General features: G+C 35.5%; 1 long non-coding RNA gene across 1 annotated transcript in view; it reads right to left on the reverse strand.

Annotated features, from left to right (window-relative positions):
• Positions 1–16776, reverse strand: part of LOC132682746 (uncharacterized) — a 32315-nt gene extending 15539 nt beyond the window's left edge. Inside the window, exons 1-2 of the long non-coding RNA XR_009611842.2 lie at positions 16692–16776; positions 10543–10615 (exon numbers count right to left, since the gene is read on the reverse strand). This is a non-coding gene — a long non-coding RNA (uncharacterized LOC132682746). The remainder of the gene's footprint in view (positions 1–10542; positions 10616–16691) is intronic.
• Positions 16777–22622: the final 5846 nt, after the last annotated feature.

The following is a 22622-nucleotide window of genomic DNA, read 5'->3' on the forward strand; positions in this document are numbered from 1 at the left end:
CATGGTAAATTTCTATAAACAACAAAGTCTCAAATGTGGCTGCTCTGATAGATATGGTGTCTTCACTGAAATGGATCTACAAAAATATCAGCCATTTGGTCTGTGATTGGTGGTCTGGGGAATGCATTATTCTCAATCCCCATTAGCAAAGAATTTCAAAAATAGTTTATGTGGGAATAAAGGCATATATATTGTCTTGCCTAATGGCTATGTTACTTCCTGTTCTTTGCCTCACCATAGTCTGCAGAGATTTTGGTTATGTTGGCTTTCTACAGGATATCATGCTGTACAACAACATTAACGGTATCTCAGTCAGATTTTGCATAAAATACTCTAGATGCCTTCGTAGGTCACATATGGGTGGAGATAATCTCCATGAAGATTCAAAGGTCAGCCATATCGGTAAGTATGTAGGGGTCCAGTGACCTGAGGTCCACGAGGACAAATTTATTTGGATTTTAAAAGAAGCATATATTACATTTGGGAATATTATTGTAACTAATTTTTGAGTGTCTTGGAAGGCTTATTTTTTTTGAGTAGGGTGAAGAACAATGTTCCCCAGATTGTAAACTGCCCTTTCTATTGGGTCATATGACCCAGCGTATCCTATCATACTACATATGGATCATTTGTGGAGGCTCTAGAGAGTCCTAATAGGGGATTACAGTACAGGCTGTGTTTCTGAAGCAGGTCACGACTTTTGTAGCAGAGGACTATTTCTCATTGAAGACCAGCTTTAGGCATGTTGCCAGGCCCTACAGAAACTGAGCAACTGATTCTATAAGAAGTAGACCACTTTTGATGAGCCACACTATCACATCCATCATGATATAAGGTCAGGTGAGGTTATAACAATGCACTTTTGAATACAAGTAGTGCACTTGAAATTAGGCCTGAGTATATCCAGATGGGTCCAGACTCCCATGTTATTTCCCTCTGTTGCCTGATGTTATTCCATCAACTTACCCTTATGGCTTCATTGGAGACTCCCTATATCTGCAAAGGAAAATATGTATGCCTGGTTCACTGAATGATTGCCTTTGTTATGTTGGCCCTGAATGAAAATGAACGAAAATCTTCTCAGACAAAACTAAGAGTTGTGCACTTAGTTATTCGCTTTTAAGGACTCTGCTGGTTCAGAAGTCCTCTTTACTAGGGAAAGGGATGGAGGCGGTGATTTTACCAGAGAGTATATCAAGGTTCCAGTGATCTTAAAAACCTATTATTCATTGGATATTTGTAGTTTCTTATGCCTATAGAACAACAGGTAATAAGATGTCAAGGATGGTTGACACAGATTACACAGAGAGCTAGGATTATTGCTACACAGTAGGAAGAAAGGAATGAGCCTAGAGATTCATTGGGGCATCTCCTGGTGCTTCATTGACAATTATAACTGTCTGCATGTTTGTCTTCTTTGTAAGTCATGAATAGGCTTGGGCTATACCAGGTAATTTTTTATATATACCAAGATGGTATACATATAATATATGTAACATATTATATAGATTTCTTCTTTCCATGGAGAAATATCTGTTAATGTGCCTAATAACATTGATGAATTTTCAAAAACTAAGTCAACCTTAAAGTGAAACATAAATCTCTCTTGGTTAAGCTCTTACCTTCCTATATATACCTATATACGTATATATTTATGGATTTAATTTTTTAAGCTTTTAAAAGATTTAATTCTTGTATTGAAGTGTAATGTACAAATTTGAGTGTTACAACTGGATGACTTTTCAGAGTTGTATACTCCCATGTAACCAACACTTAGTCTAAGATTTATAACATTACCTGAACCTAGAAACCTCCCCTATATCCCTCCTAGTTAATACCACCCCCAAATAGAAGCACTATTCTGGCTTCTACCCCTGTAGATTTACCAGTGCTGCAGCTTTATCCACATGAATCATACGGTATATATTTCCTCTGTCTAGTTTCATTTCCCCAATATTATATCTGTCTTTATATACAACAATTCTTTATTTTACGTTTATGTATAATATTCTATTGTATAAATAGGTCACAATTTGTTCAGGTTTACAGATCATGAATGAAGCTGTCATCCATACTTTCATATGTACCTTCTGTTGCATAGATGCACTCATTTCTATTGCATCTATACATAGAAGAATGACGAAGTCTTAGGGCATTATATATTCATTATTTAGTAAATACTACTAAAATATTCAAGATGGATGTAGCCATTGAAGTTCACAGAAGAAAGGTATGAGAATTCTATTTGGTCTACCTCCATCTTAACACTTGATTTTTTTTTTTTTTTAATCTTAGACATTGTAAATAGGAAGGTAGTGATAGCTTAATGTGGCTTTAATTTGCACTTTCCAGATAACTGAAGATTTGAAGACATTTTTATATACTTATGGAACATTTGTATACCCTGTTTTCTAAAGTGACTATTTGGGGAGCACCTGGATGGCTCGGTTGGCTGGGTGTCTGACTTCGGCTCAGGTTATGATCTCATGGTTTATGGGTTCAAGCCCTGCATCAGGCTCTGTGCTGACAGCTTGGAACCTGGAGCCTGTTTCATATTATGTGTCTCCCTGCCTCTCTCTCTCTGTTCCTCCCCTGCTCACACACGCTCTCTCTCTCTCTCAAAAATAAATAAAAGATTAAAATAATAAAGTGACTATTTAGTTGTTTTTCCCATTCCTTAAATGAGTTTTATATATTTTTGTTATTTGTCAGAATGTGTTTCAGTATGAGTAGGACATGTACATTACAAAGATTTTTCCCAGTCTTTGGACTGATTTTCCTCACCTTTAATATCTTCTGATGAAGAACAATTTTCAGTTCTAACAAAACTTAATTCGTTAATAGTTTATGGTTAGTGTTTAAGAAAACTGTTTAAGTTCACTTTGACTATTCCAAAGACATGAGTTTCTCTTCTGTGTTATCTTACAGGAGTTTTTTCTTGTTTTATGGTTTACTTTTAGATATACAATTCTTCTGGAGTTGAATTTGGGGAGAGTCAAAGTGATATGCAATACTAATGTATTTTAAAAATATGGATATTCAGTGAAACCAGTACCATGTATGGAAAAACCGTATCTTCCCCCACTGTTTTGCAGTGTCATCCACACACATATATACAAAGTCTTTTTTAACAAACGTTTGTTTTATCTCAAGTTTAGTATAAGTTTTGTTCCTTATCAATATTTTTTGGTAATTTTTGCTTTGCATTTCCATACATATTTTGGGGTCACTTTTCAATTTCTAGAACAAACAAGTAACTTTTTCTGGCATTTGTATTGGGATTATATTAAATCTATCGATTAATTTGATACAAAGGATATCTTTGTGATATTGAATCTTTTTAATTAAAATTTTTTAAAAAAAATTTTTGAGAGTGAGAAAGCACAAGCATGCTAGTAGGGGAGCCAGGGGGAGGGGGGAGAGAGGGAGAGAGGGAGAGAGGGAGAGAGGGAGAGAGGGAGAGAGAGAATCTTAAGCAGGCTCCACACTGTGCAGAGCCTGACACGAGGTGGGGCTTGATCCCACAATCCTGGGATCATGACCTGAACAGAAATCAAGAGTTGGAGGCTCACCTGCCTGAGCCACCCAGACACCCCCAAACTGAATCTTTCAGTCAATGGATATAGCATACCTCTCTTGTCATTTAGATTCCTAATTTCTCTCAAAAATGAATCCTAACACAGAATCTTAGATATTATATTAAACATATTTTGTTGGTCACTGCAGCCACTTTTGCATTTTAGTTCTGCCTTCTAATAATTCCATTTAAGTTATCGCTAAAAATATGGAATGGGGCAGAAGAAACCTAGATCACTAGGCAAACTGTTAGGGAGGTTTCCTCCAGCTTAATGTGAAGATTCAGTAGCTACTTCCTAGAAAAGTTCACTCAGTTAATTATTGATTCAATTCTAAGAATTTTCATGCAGCCCTCATTTCTCTAGCTTGTCTCAAGTATAGCACGAAATGTTCATTAAATTTTGGATAGGGGCACCTGGATGGTTCAGTTGGTTAAGCATCCATCCCATGATTTGTGAGTTCAAGCCCTGTGTTGGGCTCTCTGCTGTCAGCACAGAGCCTGCTTCAGATCCTCTGTCCCCCTCTCTCTGCACCTTCCCTCCCACTCTCACATGCTCCATCTCTCTCTCAAAACTAAAAAAAACACTAAAAAAATTTGGATATATTATGACTATATCATTCCTTTTCCAGGGCTGGGTTACCATCTTTAAATCATTGGCACTTGAACATTCAGGAATAAGCAGCAGCAATGCCAGGCTTTCTGGAAAAATTCTCTCAGCAGCCTTGTACAGATTCATTCCTTGTAGCCAGATTCATTCCTTGGCCTCCACTCTCTTCTCATTAACTTTAATCCCAAGTCTTGCATTTGTCTCTAGGAATACATATATTCTTTCAGTTTGACATATTTTTATTCATTTTTGAATAATCAATCATTCATTTGATATTGTTAAAGTTTCCAGACAGAACACCTGTTTGGTCAACATCCCAAATGATGATTCACCTGGATTCATAATTAGACCCAACATTCTTTCTATGCTTCCATTCTGTCTTTGGTAATTTGTAAAAATCTCATATCCACAAAGTTAATAATTCCATGAAAAAAAGACCCCTGAAATTTAGCTGGTACAACCAATTCATCCCATATTGTTCTTCATTTTTACCATTTCCTACTTCTGGGAAATCTCATGCCATCCTGTTACTAATTCCCCTTCTGTAATCTTGCCAAAGATAGATTTCAAGTTCACATTGATAGTTTTTGGTATCTATATATTGCATCTATTTATAATCATAAAGTACTGTGTTCTGTAACCTGCTCTTTTTCACTTCAAATATATATCCTAAACATCATTCTTGGGTTATACAACTGATGACCACCAATCTTTCTTTCCTGATTATTTCTTCTAAGATAATCCTACTGATGGTTTAGAATTGAGATGATGTGACGAACCATAGAACAGAGACAGCAACTACTTACTAAAGGGATTCAATCGATTTGGAGACATCCAGAAGAGTTAAAGACAACTTACAAAAGAGAAGGTAGGACGGAGGTTGCCGCGGGTTGGAGGGTGGGGATTAGGGAGATGTTGGTCATAGAATACGAACTTCCACTTACAAAACAAAGAAGTTCTCGGGATCTAATGTACAATATAGAAATTGTGGTTAATAACAGTGTATTATATACATGAAAGTTGCTAAGAGTAAACCTTAGATGTTCTCCCCACAAAAAAGGAAATGGTAATTATGCGACATGTAGGTGTTAGCTAACCCTATCGTAATTATTTTGCAATATACACATATATCAAATCAATACCTTAAACTTACACGATGCTATATGTTAATTATAGCTCAATAAAGCTGGGGGAAAACCTGTTCAATTGATCCCTGAAGTTCATAGAGTAATTCTTGTACACAAACCCCTTTAACTCTACCAGTTCTGATTCCCTGCCCCAGAGCCAAAGCATCGGCTGAAAAATAATTTTAATATCGCATATATATCTACCAAGTGCACAAGTATGTGGTTATAACTTATTCTTTGGGGCAACTTAGGATTTAGAACCAGTTCTTGAAGAAATCCTAAAGTGTCCTAGTTACCATGACAAAGGGCAGAGAGCAGGTCCTCTCCTTCACAAGGGCCAACATTTTCTTTCCCAATTCCATTAACCACTGAAATTTTAAATGATAGATTTGTCACTTATATGATCTGTCCATGATAGATAAAACTTTTGAAAATTTAATCTCACAAAAGTCTAATAACACATATTCTATTGTTTCTAGCACATTCTAACTTTCAATGTACTGCCTGAGTTCTTCCTCCATAAGGGTTTTTGTAACTATGACAGCCCATATCAGCTTCTTTCTTTGAAAATTTGTGTGACTTAAGATCTTTTAAGTTTATACATTAATTATGAAGTTATAAAGGTACTTTGGAGATCTTTAGCTTGTCAATCCTATTTTATAGAAGGGAGTCTGAGACACAAATAGACGATAAATGGGAATGTCATGTAATTTCATATTGTATATGTTGTTTAAATATATATAACACATATTACATATATGCTTATGTTACATATATACACATATGCACATGTATATAAACCTATGTATATAATACATTCTCTGAATTGGTCATCATCCCGAGTGTTTTATTTTCTCCCTTGGTCCCAAAATACAATATTATGAATATATCAGATATAGTGAATTGATTTGGAGAGGACCTTCACAAAATTCTAGAGAGACCTCCAAATTATAAATAGATGATATCTGCCGATCATTCTTGGAAAACAGAACATTATTAAATTTAAATATCCTCCTTCAAACACTTAATTTTCTTTTTTAATCAGGCTAGAAACTAAGAAATGCCAATAGAACAAGCTGAGGTTTAACAGTATTGATCCTGTTCAGAGTTGTGTAGAGTAGTGTACAGCATCCAAGAAAAAGAAAAGACCCATTCTAGGTCCGAGCATAACAAAACGTCTAGGTGATTGTCAATGTGCAGTTAAATCCCCCTCTGAATGGAGACTTGAAGAATTCGTCCCACTGTGCCTTTAAAAAGCCTCTTGTGTGTTAGTGTGGACTCCGCTGCCAGGCCTAGCTGGGACATTCCTCATCTCTCACCGCTGAGATTCTCTAGATGTCTGTCCGCCAGTCACGGAACTTGCTGAATAGGTCAGCGTTACTTCATGCTCACAGAAAAGGTGGCAAAACAAGCCTGTTGTCTGGTCTCTCTGCTTATTATTTGTTTTAGGCAAATATGAGTCCTCAGGTTTGAGACAGAGCACTGGTGGTAACTAGAGCACAGAAGAATAGGTTAAAGGAGGTGAAGGGAGGGGTTGGCAGGCAGTTCTCACTTGGGGAAGCCTGAGGAGGTGGGGGTTTGGGGTGAACAGGGGCAGAAACGTGAGTTAAAAGAAAAGCCCAAGTGTGCGTCTGGAATCCTTAAATAGATGCAGAATACTGACTAGTTGGGCAAATTAAGTCCTTTCAGGGAGGTCCAGATAAATGATTGGTTTGCATTCAAGCAGAAAATAACATTATTTCTGGCTTCATGTCGTGTAGGGTAGAGAAAAGAGGACAGCGCCTCCTCTGTTAAGTTGAAAATGTGAAAGAGATAAGATGTACAGAAAGTAAAGAAGCACTGCTTTTTCTTTTCCCTAGAAGAGGTGGACTCTGTTGAGGAAGAAATTTTGTTTACTTTATTTTTAATTTTTTAATGTTTATTTTTGAGAGAGACAGAGAGAGAGTGGAGGAGGGGCAGAGAGAGAGGGAGACACAGAACCCAAAGCAGGTTGCAGGCTCCAAGCTGTCAGCACAGAGCCCAATGTGAGGCTTGCGCCCATGAACCCAGAGATCATGACCTGAGCCAAAGTCCGAGGCTTAACCAACTCAGCTACCCAGGTGTCCCATGGAAGACATTTTAAAAATACCAAATTAATGAAAAGTGAAAAGTAATCTATATTCTCTCTGCAATCTATATTCGCTCTGTAATCTATCTGCCCTAAATGGTGTTGGAAGGCTTAGTGAAGAGCAAGGAGGTTGTCAAACAATGGGTCAGCCTTTGGGCTGTCCTGTGGTCTCAGCTGCACATGGGTAGCTGGTACAGGCTGCTGGTGCTTAGTATCCATCAGTGTCAGTGGTTTGATATTTTAGTTGAACTAGAACCTCCTTTGGTAATCTGAATCAGAACAATCTGAATGAAAATCCCCTTCAACAATCTGAATCTTTGAAGTCAGAACAAAATGTTGAAAGGGGATATTTATGTGTCCATGAAGAAACTCATTTCTTATTAAGTTGTAACAGGGGATGACAGAAATGGGAAGAGATTCCCTCTGACTCCTGATGAAAAACTCAAGAAAGCCATTGTACATAGTATATATAGACTTAGTATGCCAAAATGTCAATGCTGTTTTAAGATATAATACATATATGTATGATGGGTTTAGAGTCTGAATTGAAAAGTCAGTCTCTTTAATTTTGAATAGACTACGGTTTATGTTCTTAAAAGCTTCTAGGAGAGGGGCGCCTGGGTGGCGCAGTCGGTTAAGCGTCCGACTTCAGCCAGGTCACGATCTCGCGGTCCGTGAGTTCGAGCCCCGCGTCAGGCTCTGGGCTGATGGCTCGGAGCCTGGAGCCTGTTTCCGATTCTGTGTCTCCCTCTCTCTCTGCCCCTCCCCCGTTCATGCTCTGTCTCTCTCTGTCCCAAAAATAAATAAAAAACGTTGAAAAAAAAATTAAAAAAAAAAAAAAAAAAAAAGCTTCTAGGAGAAATGTTTTTTTGCCTTATATTCTTACAGCCTAGGAGATAAAGCATTCTATGAAATCAAGAGTGACTTAACCACAGATGTACATATTAAAGTTAAACATTTATTTGTGTAATGTTAAAAAAAGAAACAATGTACAGCATGGTGACTATGGTTAATACTGTATTGCATTTTTGAGAGTTGCTGAAAGAGTAAGTTTTAAAGACTCTTATCACAATTTTTTTATGTATGGTAATAGAGGTTAACTAGATTTATTGTGAGCATTTCACAATGTATACACATAGCAAATCCATATTTGTACACCTGAAACTAATGTTATAGTCAATTATACCACAGTAAAGAGGTTTTGGTATGAAAGATGCACTGAAATACACAAACACATATATTCAGTTAATAGATATAGATACAGAATGTACACATCTCTATTTAAATAAAGAAACACATCAGTACATTGTGGATCTGGATTTGAATCTCGGTTTTGTTGTATATAGTTATGTGAATTTGGGCTAATTAGTGTCTCTAAGTTACAATCTTTTATGTAAAATAACTATTCCTAGCTCAGAGTTGTTTAAATGCTATCACATACATAAAAGGTTTAGCACTGCATTATATGCTTGGTAAATGCTCCACTGGTCTTTGATACTTTTTAGGTTTTTTTTTTTTTTTTTTTTTTTTTTTTTTCCCCCACGTAGCTTGGTTCACAGTTTTTTTGGTTGTCTCTCTTAATTAAAAACTCCTATCTTAATAATAAAAGGAGTCAATGAAAAGGATAAAAGATCTTTACCAGTACAGACATTCCAGGGAAAAGACGAAAAGAACTTGTTCAAACACATTCTGAACGTCGTATCAATATTAGTGCGTGGGAATAAATAAGTGAACATAAGGATGGAAGTGTCTACATAAGTCTGTTTTAATGGTTCCAGAAGACTAGAACTGGGTTAAGTGTTCACAAGTACACATGCCTTTTCATTTTTACCTCCTTTTATTTATTTGGGCACAATTTTGGACCAGGCTAATGTTTTAGTTGTCAGAGCATACTCTACCCATCATATACACACGATCTGGATATTGCCATGGTAATGGGGAAGGCTGGCCTGGATTCCTTAGAGTGTGAATGCTTCAAAACAAACAAACTTGCACCATGGACCCACGCAGCCTATTTTAATCAGCATTAATGACTCTGACAACCAGAGGCTCCTTTATCTGCCCCATTTGAAACAATTCACTAATGATAATTAAAAATGCCTGATGTTTGCCAACAATTCCAGAGCGACCTTCTTTAACTTAAAAAACCAAGAGTAGGGAGAAATCTAAGAATAGTATCCATATAAGAAATATTTGTCTGGTGAGTTCAAAGAAGTTTGGAAAGACTGGTACAGAAGGATAACATGGTTTATGAGTTTGAGGAGGGAGATTGTATTACCTCAACTACAAAGCCCAAACTGTTGCTGGGATAGAAAAGGTATTTATAAATAAAACTGGGAGTGGGCATGGAATTTTCATAGAAATCAGCATATACAACCATTAGATAAAATAACTGATGTGGAACTATTATGTAATTTAAAGCTGTATCAGGGATTCCTAACATAATTCACAGGAAATGAACTGGCTCCAAGAAGCCTATCTGCCTCTGAAATTTTAGACAATATTTTGATTTTGGCCCATCTGTGATATTTTTTTCTGGAAAGAAGATCCATAGCTCAAATTTTTTTTTTGTTTTTGTTTTTTAAGTTCATTTATTTTTGGGAGAGAGAGCATAAGCTGGGAAGGGACAGAGCCCAGACCCCACTGGTGACTCGATCCCAGGAACCGTGAGATCATAGCCTGAGCCAAAATCAGGAGTCAGACACTCAACAGACTGAGCCACCCAGGGTCCCCAGAGCTCAAAAGTTTCTCACTTAATTAAACAGTTATTATGTTCATTATTTTTCAGTCTTTGCATTTTCTTAGGTAATTGAATTTTAAAGTTATTATATTGGAAGGTAAAATTAAAACACATTCCAAGAGTGATTAATAACTCTATTCTTGGGAATTTATCCTAAATAAAATCCAATTTAGCCTAACAATCCAATATAAAAATAAGTCAACAAACAAGTATATATCAATCAGAAAGTTTTTAGTGGCCTCAAAAAATAGCTTTAAGAATATTTGTCATCTCACCATTACAAGAAATATAAAGCCAAGAGTTGCATAGTTCATTAATTCAGTAATCAATTAACTGACACCTTCCTCCCTCTTTCTGCTTTGCCTTCTCCATCTATTCACTTACCAGTCAAGGGTGGTCTCCCCAGGTATCAGATGACTGCAGTAGCTCCAGGAATCACATGCAGGTAAAACAATGCCTAGCAGTAGAAGAGAGATGATACTCTTCATGTGTCTGTCTTTATTTAAAGCCAGAAAACTTCCCAGAATTCCCTCACATACCCTTTCCCTCTCATTGGTCAAAATTATATTATATGCCTTTGCCTAAACCAATCTTTGGCAGAGATAATGAAATTCATTCTCTACAGGTGGGGAGAGTTTCAGCCTACCTGAAGGACAAGATTGCTCAAAGAAGGGTGAAAATAATTAGAGATATATTAGGTAGAAAGAAGATGAAGTATTGGCCATTGCACAGACAAGTATCAGTACTGGCCACAATGAACAACCAAAGGAATTTCTTTTATTGAAAACTTTGTGGGTTTTTTTTCTGGTTAAATATTCCACACACATGGACAATAATTGATAGTAACATAGCCAACATCTGTGACCCAATCACTCAGTTTAAATACTACTAACATTTGCTCAGATTTTCATTGAAGGATGAAACCTACGAATATATTTATGATCCCATCCCCTCTGTACCCAGCATTGATTAGATTTCCTTCTCTTCTTCCCCAGCTATGACTATTAACCTGAATTCCTTATTTTTTGTCATGCTTAATTTCATATTCATGCTACATATTTACGTACTTTAAGGAAACTCTAAAATTCGTTTGTGATTTTCATCCTTTAGTAAAGAAAATAGAAAAATATCAAGTTTGTGGGGGAAAAATACAAATAATAATATTTTATTCCCAAGAGTTTCTGACTATAAAAAGTCCCTTGTGGACCTAAATTTGCTTCATCAAGCTCTGTTAGGCAAACAAGTCAGTAAAAATTAGGACTACATTTTACAAGAAAGTATTTTTCACAAGCAAAAGTCCGATGAATAATAATCCTCCACTTGTGATCTTAAAAATTTAAAGAAACACTTCAGTGAATTTTGTGTCATGCATGCTAACAGTAGCAGGAACAAGAAATAAATGAAGTCAAATTTCATTATATAGAACACTGCCATCAGGATGATGCTTTGAAATCGAACTGAATTCTTATGCTCTCCATTTTAAATGTGCGACTGAAAATGGGGACCCAGTAGCACATAGTCCAGGAAAAAGCCTTAATATTGCATCCAATAACAGCTATTTTTATTCCATAGGGAAATTTCCCGACTATAAGTCTGCCTGAGTGGGCAGGGAATTGGTGCTCCTATTTGTTGTACTGTCTGTACCATCGAATAAATAAATAAATAAATAAATAAATAAATAAATAAATAAATAAATAAATAAGAAAGACACTATTCATTCTTTAAGACTTTGGACCCAGTTCAACTGGCTAATATACATAAGTTAGGGAGTTTGGGGCTAAGCATAATGCCCCCTGCCCATAATTATACCATAAAATTACCCATAATTTTGTACCCATAAAATTGTACCCATAAAAGTACCAAGTAGATCATGTCTTATTCATGTATTATGTCCAAGCTATGTAAGTAGTCAACAAACAATCCAAGATGAAGGAAAAACAACAGTTCACATTTTAAGGAAGTCACTCTTGTTGGGCATAAACATTGTAATGAGATGTGATAAATGCTCTCTTAAGTGAATATTACAGGGTAATCACATATTATCAGTCAGAAGTTTGGGTCCACTGTGGGGATCTGAGAATGTGTCATGGAGAAACATTTAAGATTGTTCTTGAAGAGTAAGTAAGAGCTCACCAGGTAAAGTAGAGAGGAAAAGAATGTCAGACAAACAAAATATAATGTGTTTCAAACATGAAATGCAATTCTATTTGGCCCCTGGCCTTTTGAATGTCATCACTTATAGTGCTCTTTTACTAGAGCCACTTACTTGGCTCTTAATGGACTGCAAATCTGTTCCCATTTTGAGCAAATGTTCTCAGTTTAGCTCCTGAGTTTCTGAGTTTTAGCTCATGAGTAAGTCATACTTTTTGTTTCTTCATTCCATCTTCTGACCTCCTTTTGCCTTCCTATTTGTTTCAGAGGTAATTCTCTTCTCAAACCCAATACTTTTGTTAATCTTTCGTAATAGACCTTGGAAGCTCACTGGGACCAGAACATGAATCCATAGTATCTGGAAACTCATTTTCCCATCTTTAAATGTATGGTAAATTTAATCCCTAACTCTTCATCAAGGTTGAAGGAAAATTATTGCACCTCTAAGAATGAGGAATGGCAAAATAATTAAATATCCATAGTAAATCATTTGAATGTGCACATCACATCTTGCCCCAATCTCCTTCTCTTTCTCTCTCTCTCCCTCTCTCTCAGTGTTTTCTTAACCATTTAAAAAAATTATTTGCTCCTTAAGGAATCTTTTTAGATTTTTTTTCAAGTTATCCTTCCATGAAATTTTAACACCATAGATATGTTGTATATCTATTCATTTACTGTATGTATATCTGAGTTTACATATTAAAAAGTAAAATATTTTTTGTCCCTTAAGAATCAATTTTTACCCATTGGGTGCGATATTGCTCTGTTGAGAATTCATGAATGATAAATTCGTCTATCATCTATCCATCCATGTATACATCTTTCCACTTTTTTCCAAAAGAAAAAAAAAACACTAAACTTTTGTGAACTTTAGTCATCAAGTTTATAAAAAGTGACACTTACTCTGACTACTTCATGGAGCTGTTATTATAAGACGTTAGGACTGGGGCACCTGAGTGGCTCAGTCAGTTAAGCATCAGACTCTTGGTTTCAGCGAGGGTCATGATCTCACGGTTTGTGGGTTTGAGCCCCACATTGAGCTCTGTGCTGACAATGCAGTGCCTGATTGGGATTCTCTCTCTTTCCCTGTCTCTCTGCTCCTCCTTCATGTTCTCGTCCTCTTTCTCTCTCTCTCTCTCTCTCAAAATAAACAAATAAACTTTAAAACACATATTAAAAAAAAGATATTAGGACTTACATGAGAGTCCTAAAATCAGTTATTATACAAATTGAACTTTGAAGAGAACTGTGGGCAAAATACACACAAGTTTTGGCCACCATCTTGAAAGTTTTAGATTTCTACCATTTTCTCCATGATCTCTGAATAATCTGTTTCATTTCCCTACCAGTTCTTTATGCGGCGGGGTGGGAGGTGGGGGTGGTGGCTGTATGTATGTATGTGGGTGTAGGAATGAGTGAATTTTGCTCATATTTTGTACTTATATTTCAACTATGGACTTATTTCTAGTCACCTGGATGGATTATATAAGAAACCATTGCTAGTTTGTACAATCCTAATTCAAAAACTGAAAAGCAAAATCTCTTTGGGTAGAAGCTCTAGAACTGGTGAAAAAAGAACTCCTCCTCAATCCTGTATCAGTGAGGGAATTTCTGAATTTCTGAGGGGTGTTCTTATACTAAATAATCTTTAGGTAACTTCTGATTTGATTATTTCTGAAACATTAAAAAACAAGCAACCAACCTCTCACCAAACACATGCTAAGTAATCAGGTGCCACTAGATAATGTCATTTTGCTGATTAAGTGGTAAAAAGAACAACTTCATGAAAAGGTAAGATAGATTTTATTTCTTAAACTCTGAGCAATTAAATGTGTAAAATCTGGCTTCTACTGTAATGCAGTTTCTGCATTCAATTTTAAAAAAATGTTCTGGTATGGAAAGAATTCAAAAAAGATTCTCATTCAGAATAAATTTATTTCCATACATTTCTTTTAAGATGGACTGGTTTTGAGGCTTTTGTTTATTTGTCAATGATCACGGGTTATGTTTAGTGGATCAATCACACACTTTGGAGCCAGGCATCTAGGCTTGAATCCCATATTAGCATAAAATGGTTGCATGTTTGGGCAAATGATTCTACCCTTTGAACTTTAGTTTCCTCATTTGAAACAATGGAGATAACATTATATATTTATAATATTTGGGGGAGATTAAATGAGAGAATGAGCCTAGCACAAAGAAGACATTAAAAAATGTGAATCTGTTTAATTTCCCTAGCCATATTTCCCTCCAAGTGCAGAGACCGCATCTGACATAGATTTGTGAATAGACACTTGTGAACCACCTTCTCCATTCTAAACACGAAATCTTTGGGGGTATTAGGTGATTGATAAATAGGAGAAATGGAGAGACCATCATTTTCATTCATTATCAAGTATTTCCAAAACATATATATTATAGATCAGCCCTCAAGTTGGGCCCTGTGAAGATTTTAAGAATTAATAAAACAAAGCGTTCACTAAAAAGTGGGTGAGACAGACATAAAAAGCAATCAACATTAAAAGGCAAGGCTTGATGATCTATTGTTACAAGGGTTCCAACAAATGCCAAGAGAGCACATTAAAGGGTATGTAGAATTGTATCTGCAGGAAATAATCCCTATTACCAAGAGAATAAGCAAGGAATCCAAAAACGGTGTCCTATTTAGGGATAGAACTATGGCATAGAGGCTACCTTCTCTGGCATCCAGACCCGCAGGTAGTTGGCATTTTGAAGTATGTCCATTCTATATTTCATGTACTGGTATTACACGCCACTGCTGCTTTCACTTTCATCCTACTTGTATGGGCATCCAGGAACTATAAAATCAACTTTTGCCAAATGTCCAGTGGAGCAGATTAGCTAAGGCTGTTAACAAGGAGCAACTGACAGCCACATTCCTCAAAAATGGCTTGCACTTGGGTTTGGGGAACACGAGCTGCCAAAAGGGAAATTTGTGGGTGCTAAATTTAGAAGTGAATAGAAAACTTGTGGGCTACAAAATCCCATTTGGCTCCTAAGTCAGACACAACTTCAGAGCTGTGTGGGGCTTTTTCTCTCCTTTCCCCCCTCCCTCCCTTTTTTATTTTATTCCCATGGCAGTTTTAGAAGAAGGAGCAAGAATTCCTTTCAAGCAAGAATGTTTATTGCCTGCATGATGCAGGCTTCCATTTAGCTAGAAAAAACATGTTTTTCAATTAACTTTCCCTTGATAAACAATGATTTATTTTAAAGGAACGGCTGTTTTGCAAATTGCAATAAAATAGATTTTATGTAGGAGAAAACCTTACTTTTTTTTTTAAAGGGATAATTAGTTGCCAAAGTTTCTAGAAGCAGAGACTAATATTTTTGGCTCTCGCTTCTTCTCATGCCACAATATTTTTAGTAGTGTACCTGAAATGCAAAAGCCTGAATAATCCCACTTGAAGTGTCCGAGTGAAAATGGCATTCATCCAATGTAATCCATTTGATTTCCATTGGTTTGCCTTTTGGTGAACAGATTCTCTTTGCTGATAGCAATTGGCTTTAAAACTGACACCACATCTTGGCTTGATTAAAAATGAATGCCTCATTGTTTCCCATCAAATCTTCACATTTAATTCTCTCACTCGCTCTTTCTCTTTCTCTCATTCTGTCTCTCTCCTTCTTAACTGTGTTTAATGTCTAGATGCCTGAGGATTATCAGAATACTTGTCCCTTCGTTGATGTACCAAGCCAAGTAATACAAATGCAAATTTCTTGAATCCTCCTCAGTTACCGCCATATACACATGTCTAGGCATATTCATATATATGAAGTATATAAAAAGGAAAAAAAAAACACAAAGTGTTAACCTGAATGTAAGTCATTGCATAAAAACTTACAGTAGCTCTGTCCATAAAGCCAAATGGAAAGTGTGCTGATTTTATAGTAAGTGAGAACCTTCATGACAACAATAACAGTAATAGCAATTAACTAAATACCATACCTTTTTTGCCCCCAAACATTTCTCTCTCCCCTGCCACCAGCAGAAGCTGTGAGAGTGATAAGTCTTACCTAACAACTTAAGCTTTTATAATGGCATTTTAAAATCTTTAGCTTGGTGTTTTCATAATTAAAACAGAAATCACCAGGTATATTTGGCCCAGGAAAAGGCTTATTTATTAATTCTGGCATAAGTGTGCAATTTGAAAATGGGAAGAGCGGAGAATTGCACAATGCTAGTAATCTTTTAAATAATTATATGAAATGCCAACTTTATTGTGATGCAAATAGTCTTACAGACTTGGGAGGCTTTAAGGAAAATGTTTCCACAAAATATGTTGAGATGCTATTTTTATGCATCTTTGAGAAATGAAGAAAGAACACATGTATGATTATAAGAGATCAAATGGGTTACCTACTGGACATGAGGCAAACCAAAACTGTGGTGTAACAGTTCACACATCCAAAAGGAGCAGACTTGATGTGGTCATGCTTGCTCCGGAATGCTCTCCAAGTCTTGGGGTATCTAAGCAACCTCAAAACCTTAAAGTATTCCATGGTTCTAGGAATGCCAAAGGCGACCATAGACTGTCCTGGTGACACCCATGGAGTGTGTTCCTTAATGAACAAATACAACTGGAGAAAAAAAGAATAGGTCCCAGAGAAAACCAATTCCATTGGGTGCATAGTAGGCTTCCTTAAAAAATGAGGATGGTTTATAAAGTGGAAGTCAGAAGAAGTTGTGAGTTTGGATTCTTTCCAAATGTTAAATGTCTGAAGTCAGATCAAGACATCTATGAGACTCCCCCAGTGAAACGTTGAACCTTCTTGAAAATTTTCATTCTGAATATGGGAAAGCCAAATACAGTGCAATTAAATTGTTAAGCTCTCTTACGTGATTTAGCCATCCCAACCATTCAGAAATTCTTGGTATATGATACCTAAACAGCAGCATGTGATGGTTCTGTGGAGGAAAGTTGCCTTTGTACAGGGAGAAGCAGTCTATGGTGGTGATTACAATCACGAGTTTCAGATAGTTAAGATAACTGATGTGATTAGTAGAACCCACAATGATGAGAAACAATTGTCAGCTAGATGGTTCAGGAAGTATGTCAGAACTATCAAATTCCAACTGAATCTTTGCCAATATGTAACAGAAGAATGTGACCCTTAATGGGGAAAAAGACTGATACTTGGGTTGAATTAAAAATAGCAAACAATTACTTAGTATTTTGTTTGAAAATATGATGTCATTTCATAATCCTGCATTGATAATAAAAAGTCTATAACTTGAAAAAACACAATGTTGCCTGGCTTGCACAGCTTAGTGGCAACAGATCCAGGATGCCAAAACTACCTTTACTGAATCTATAGAATAATTGGCAAGATATTCCGGTTTTCCGTTTCAATTTTCTTTTAAAAATAATTGCATTATAAATGTTAAAAATTATAGAGAGCCTTGAATAAACCAACTGAATTGTATCAGTTTCAATATTTATTGTATTATTTATTATATTTAATATTTTAGGTTTTGATTTTTAAAGAAAAAAACCATTTCAGATAGTTCTGAAATCTGTTGGTACCTTCACTGACTCATTCCATTTATCTGTCTCTCTTTCTAGAAGGAACCAGCGTCGGAATGCTTGGGTGGTTCTATTGGTTAAACATTTGACTCTTGGTTTCAGCTCAGGTCATGATCTCATCATTCATGAGTTCAAGCCCCATGTCAGGTTCTGTTTTCATGGTGCAGAGCCTACCTGGGATTCTCTCTCTCTCTGTCTCTCTCTCAAAATAAATAAACTTTAAAAAGATTTTAAAAAAAGAAGGAACCAGTGTCCTGAAGTTGAATTCTGTCATGCCCATTGGTGTTTTTATATACCATATCATGTTATATACATAATTAAATTATATATGTATATCTATACATTACACATACGTATAATATATATATGTGTGTATATACAGCTTTGATTGTTTTAATTTTACTACAGGGTCTTATCCTGCACCCAGATTTAAAATAAAAAGTTCAAGGTGCCTGGATGGCTCACTCAGCAGAGTTTATGACCCTTGATCTGGGTGTTGTGAGTTTGAGCCCCACATTGGGTGTGCAGGTTACTTAAAAATAAAATCTTAAATGAGCCTCCTGGGTGGCTCAGTCAGTTAAGCATCCAACTTCAGCTCAGGTCACGATCTCACTGCTTGTGAATTTCAGCCCCACATTGGGCTCTGTGATGACAGCTTAGAGACTGAAGCCTGCTTTAGAATCTGTGTCTCCCTCTCTCTCTGCCCCTCCCCCACTCACACTCTGTCTCTCTCTCTCTCTCTCTCTCTCTCTCTCTCTCTCCCTCAAAAATAAAATAAACATTAAAAATATTTTGGCCCTTGCTGGGGATGGGGGTGGGAAGCGCCACATCATGAGTACACTCAAGCAACCTATGAATAAGTCTATGTAGTAGGAAACTGAGGCCTTTTGATAATAGGCGGCAAACAACTGACACCCCCTGCTAACAACTAGCAAAGATCTAAGGCCTTCTTCTAAGGGTGAGTCAATGTGGCAATGAACCTTCTAGACCACTCAAGCTTCTAACACCTGTAGCCCTGGTTTATACCTTGCTTTAAAGCTCATAAGAAACCCTGAGCCAGAACCACCCACCTAGGCTACTCTCAAACTCCAGACCAAGGGAGTAATGCTCACTGCTTTAAAAAATTAAGTTTTCTGGCAATTTGATATAAATCAATACAGCTGTGAAGGATCCTCATCAGAGATTTGTCAGTTTGTATCCTTTCTCAACTTTATATTAGATTACTTTTTCTAATTGATTTGCTGAAGTTTTTTCATCTACTTTAGATATTTATGCAAATAACTTTTCCTAGTCTGAATTTCTTTCTAAGTTTTTTATGGATTAATTTGTAATATAGAAAGTATGGATTTTGATGCATTGAAATATATCAATAATTTTCCTTATTATTAATGGTTTTTAAGTCTAGTGTAAGAAAACTTTCCTGGAACAATTAATGATAAGTAGCTTTTGATTTCTTTTTAAATGCTTACATTTTTGTTTTTAACGTGTAGCTACTTAATCTATTTCAAAATCATGTGTGTGTGTGTGTGTGTGTGTGTGTGTGTGGTATGAGTTATATACCTATTTTTTATTGCTAATTGTTCCTCAAATGATATATTCTTTTCCCCTTAACCTAAAATGACACTTCTGTAATATGACATATAAATGTATATTTATATTTTATGTTTCTTTTTGTTCTATTTTCTGCCACTATTTGTTTTCTATATTTGTACCAATAGCTCACACTATTTTAAATATTTTACATTTGCAATAAATATTGACGTTTAAGTACATAAAACTTCCTCGCATCATTTTTGTTATTTGAAATTTTCTTGACTCATGTTGACTTTTTCCTCTACATATAAACTACGTCAATATTCCTGCTTGTGACTTACTGAATTTATAAATTAACTTTAAAAGAATTAACATATTTTTATGGAGGGAAGTTTTCTCATCCATGAACATCATATACTCTATTGAGGTGTTATTTTGTTTCAATTAGATTGTATCGATAAGTGTTTTGAACATCTTTTGGTAAGATTTATTCCTAAGAAGTTTATAATATGATTAATCTTTGAAGTGTTTTTTTTATTTTATTATGTCATTTTTATTACATTTTCCAATGGATTATTGATTTGGGTAAGTTGATACAGTTTTGAACAAGTTTGCTGAACTCTACTATTTATAACCTTATCCTCACCACTGTGGGTTCTGGTGTTTTTTTATAGCCACTTATATCCAGTTCAAATTAGGTTACATTTGTTTCTAACTATGCATTGTCATGTCCTCCAGTAAAATTTGAAGGAAGGTGTGGAGCATAATGGGTGACCTTGTCTTTGAAGTAAATATTTTAAAGTTTTACTACTGCATGTTATGTTGTGCCTTCTTTTCTTTGATAGATTCTTTTGTCATATTAAAGAAAATCCCTTCTATTTTAAATTGTAATCTTATTTTTCTTTTTTTAAATTAAATTAATTAATTTTTTTTTATTTTGAGAGAGAGAGAGAAAGAGAGAGAGAGAGAGAGAGAGAGAACAAGTGGACAAGGGGCAGAGAGAGAAAGAGACAGATAATTCCAAGCAGGCTCTGCACTGTCAGCACAGAGCCGGATGCAGAGCTCGATGTGGGGCTCGAACTCATGAACCACAAGATCATGACCTGAGCTGAAACCAAGAGTGGGATGTTTAACCGACTGAGCCACTCAGGTGCCCCTGTAATATGATTTTTCAATATTAAATTTGTACTGTATAGTAGTGAATATTATTTCTATACATCTATTAGGGATTCATAAGCTTGCTTACATGTTTTTTAAAAAGTTCTGTTATTTTCTAAAATCTCTCTTATCTCTGCTTTGTGAGTGAATTATTTGGTATTATACCCTGTTTCTTCAATCTGTTCAACTACTGTATCCATTCTAGAGTTCATTCTATCAACCAGTCTTTAAATGAAATAAGTATGATTTAAATTTTTTCATCTTTTTTCCATTTGTGGTTATTTTTGTTTCATAGTATCTTATTCAATTTTTGATAGGATTATTTCACTTATTTATCCAAAGCTCCTAACCATATCATTTTATAGTTATTTTAACATTGTTGTAGTATTTTCGTATCATTTATAGTAAACGTATCTCTAATTACTGATTTTTATAAATAGCTTTAGTGTTCTGAGTGGGTTTTGGGATATTGAACCTCAGGCTCATCTTGAATGGGAGGTCTCTCAGTTTCCCTCCCCCAACATTTTGCCTAGCTAATAGTGTTGCTGTTTTTATACTACCTTATGTGGCCTCGAATCTAGGCCACATGAAGTAGTATTTTTAAATGAAGTTTTATTTTTAAATAAAAAAATAATCTTTTTTACTTAAAAAATTTTTAAGTTTATTTACTTATTTTTGAGAGACAGAGACAGAGACAGCGTGAATGGGGGTGAGGAGCAGAGAGAGAGGGAGAGAGAGAGAATCCAAGCAGGCTCTACACTGTCAACACAGAGTCCAACACGAGGCTCAAACTCGAGAAACTATAAGATCATGACCTGAACTGAAATCAAGAGTCAGACGCTTAACTGACTGAGCCACCCAGGCATGTTAGAACACCATTTTCTATGTAGGGTCCCAAATCCTCTCCTGAGATGATATCGGACGATCTCTCCGACCTGGCTCCAGTCCATTACCTGAGCCTGTATCTGCTGTGTCCTATATCCTAAACCACAGATCCCCACATGAGCCTCAGGGAGCTCCAACAGATACGTTTTTCAGCTTCTTTTACTGAATTGGAGAGTTCTACACAATTCCTAGCTTTAAACTCTACTCGAGGTCTCAGTGCTACACCTCAGATGTATAACTTTTATTTCTCAAGAACAGAACTTCTGGTTGACTCTGAATTTTGACCTAAAGCCAGAGAAAACTTTAGCTGTATTGATTTGTGTCATAGAATGTTTATTTCTTTTAATATGACTATATATTTTTAAAATTTTATTTTACATTTTATATATCCTTGCTATGTATTTAAAGTTTAAAGAGTGAGAGAAGGCTACAAACCAAAAATTAAAAATGCTGAGAAGTCTGTATGATTCTTGAAGGTAAAACAATTATATCAGTCTTTATTGGGTCAAATGAGAAAGAAAGAAACTAAAAATTAAATGTACCATTTGTTAAATACTAGTTACATGTTACTTTGTTTAAACTTAAAACAATTCACCTAAGTAAGTCTTATCACATTTTGTAAATAGATGACTGAATACCATGTGACCCAGTAATTCTACTACTGGGTATTTACCCAAAGAAAGTGAAAACACTAATTAAAAAAGATATATTCACCCCTATATTCATGGGGTGGCCAAGATATGGAAGACATGATAGATGAATGGATAAAGATGGTGATATATATATATATATATATATATATATATTCACCATCAGTATGTGTGTATATATATATATATATACACACACATATACAAACATATATACATACACACACACATATACACAAATACAAACACACACATATATACACACATATATATACATATATATATAACAATATTTTTTCATAAAAAAAAAGAATATAATCTTGCCATTTGCCACATATAAATGGACCTAGAAGGTATTATTCTGAGTAAAATAAATTAGACAGAAAAGATAAATACCATATAATATCTATTATACAGAATCAAAAAAAAAAAAAAAAGCTGAAACAGGGAATGTAATCTTGCCATTTGCCACATATAAATGGACCTAGAAGGTATTATTCTGAGTAAAATAAATTAGACAGAAAAGATAAATACCATATAA

This window comes from Panthera onca, chromosome C2 (genome assembly GCF_046562875.1).
Source record: "Panthera onca isolate mPanOnc1 chromosome C2, mPanOnc1 haplotype 2, whole genome shotgun sequence".
Classification (NCBI taxonomy): Eukaryota; Metazoa; Chordata; class Mammalia; order Carnivora; family Felidae; genus Panthera; species Panthera onca.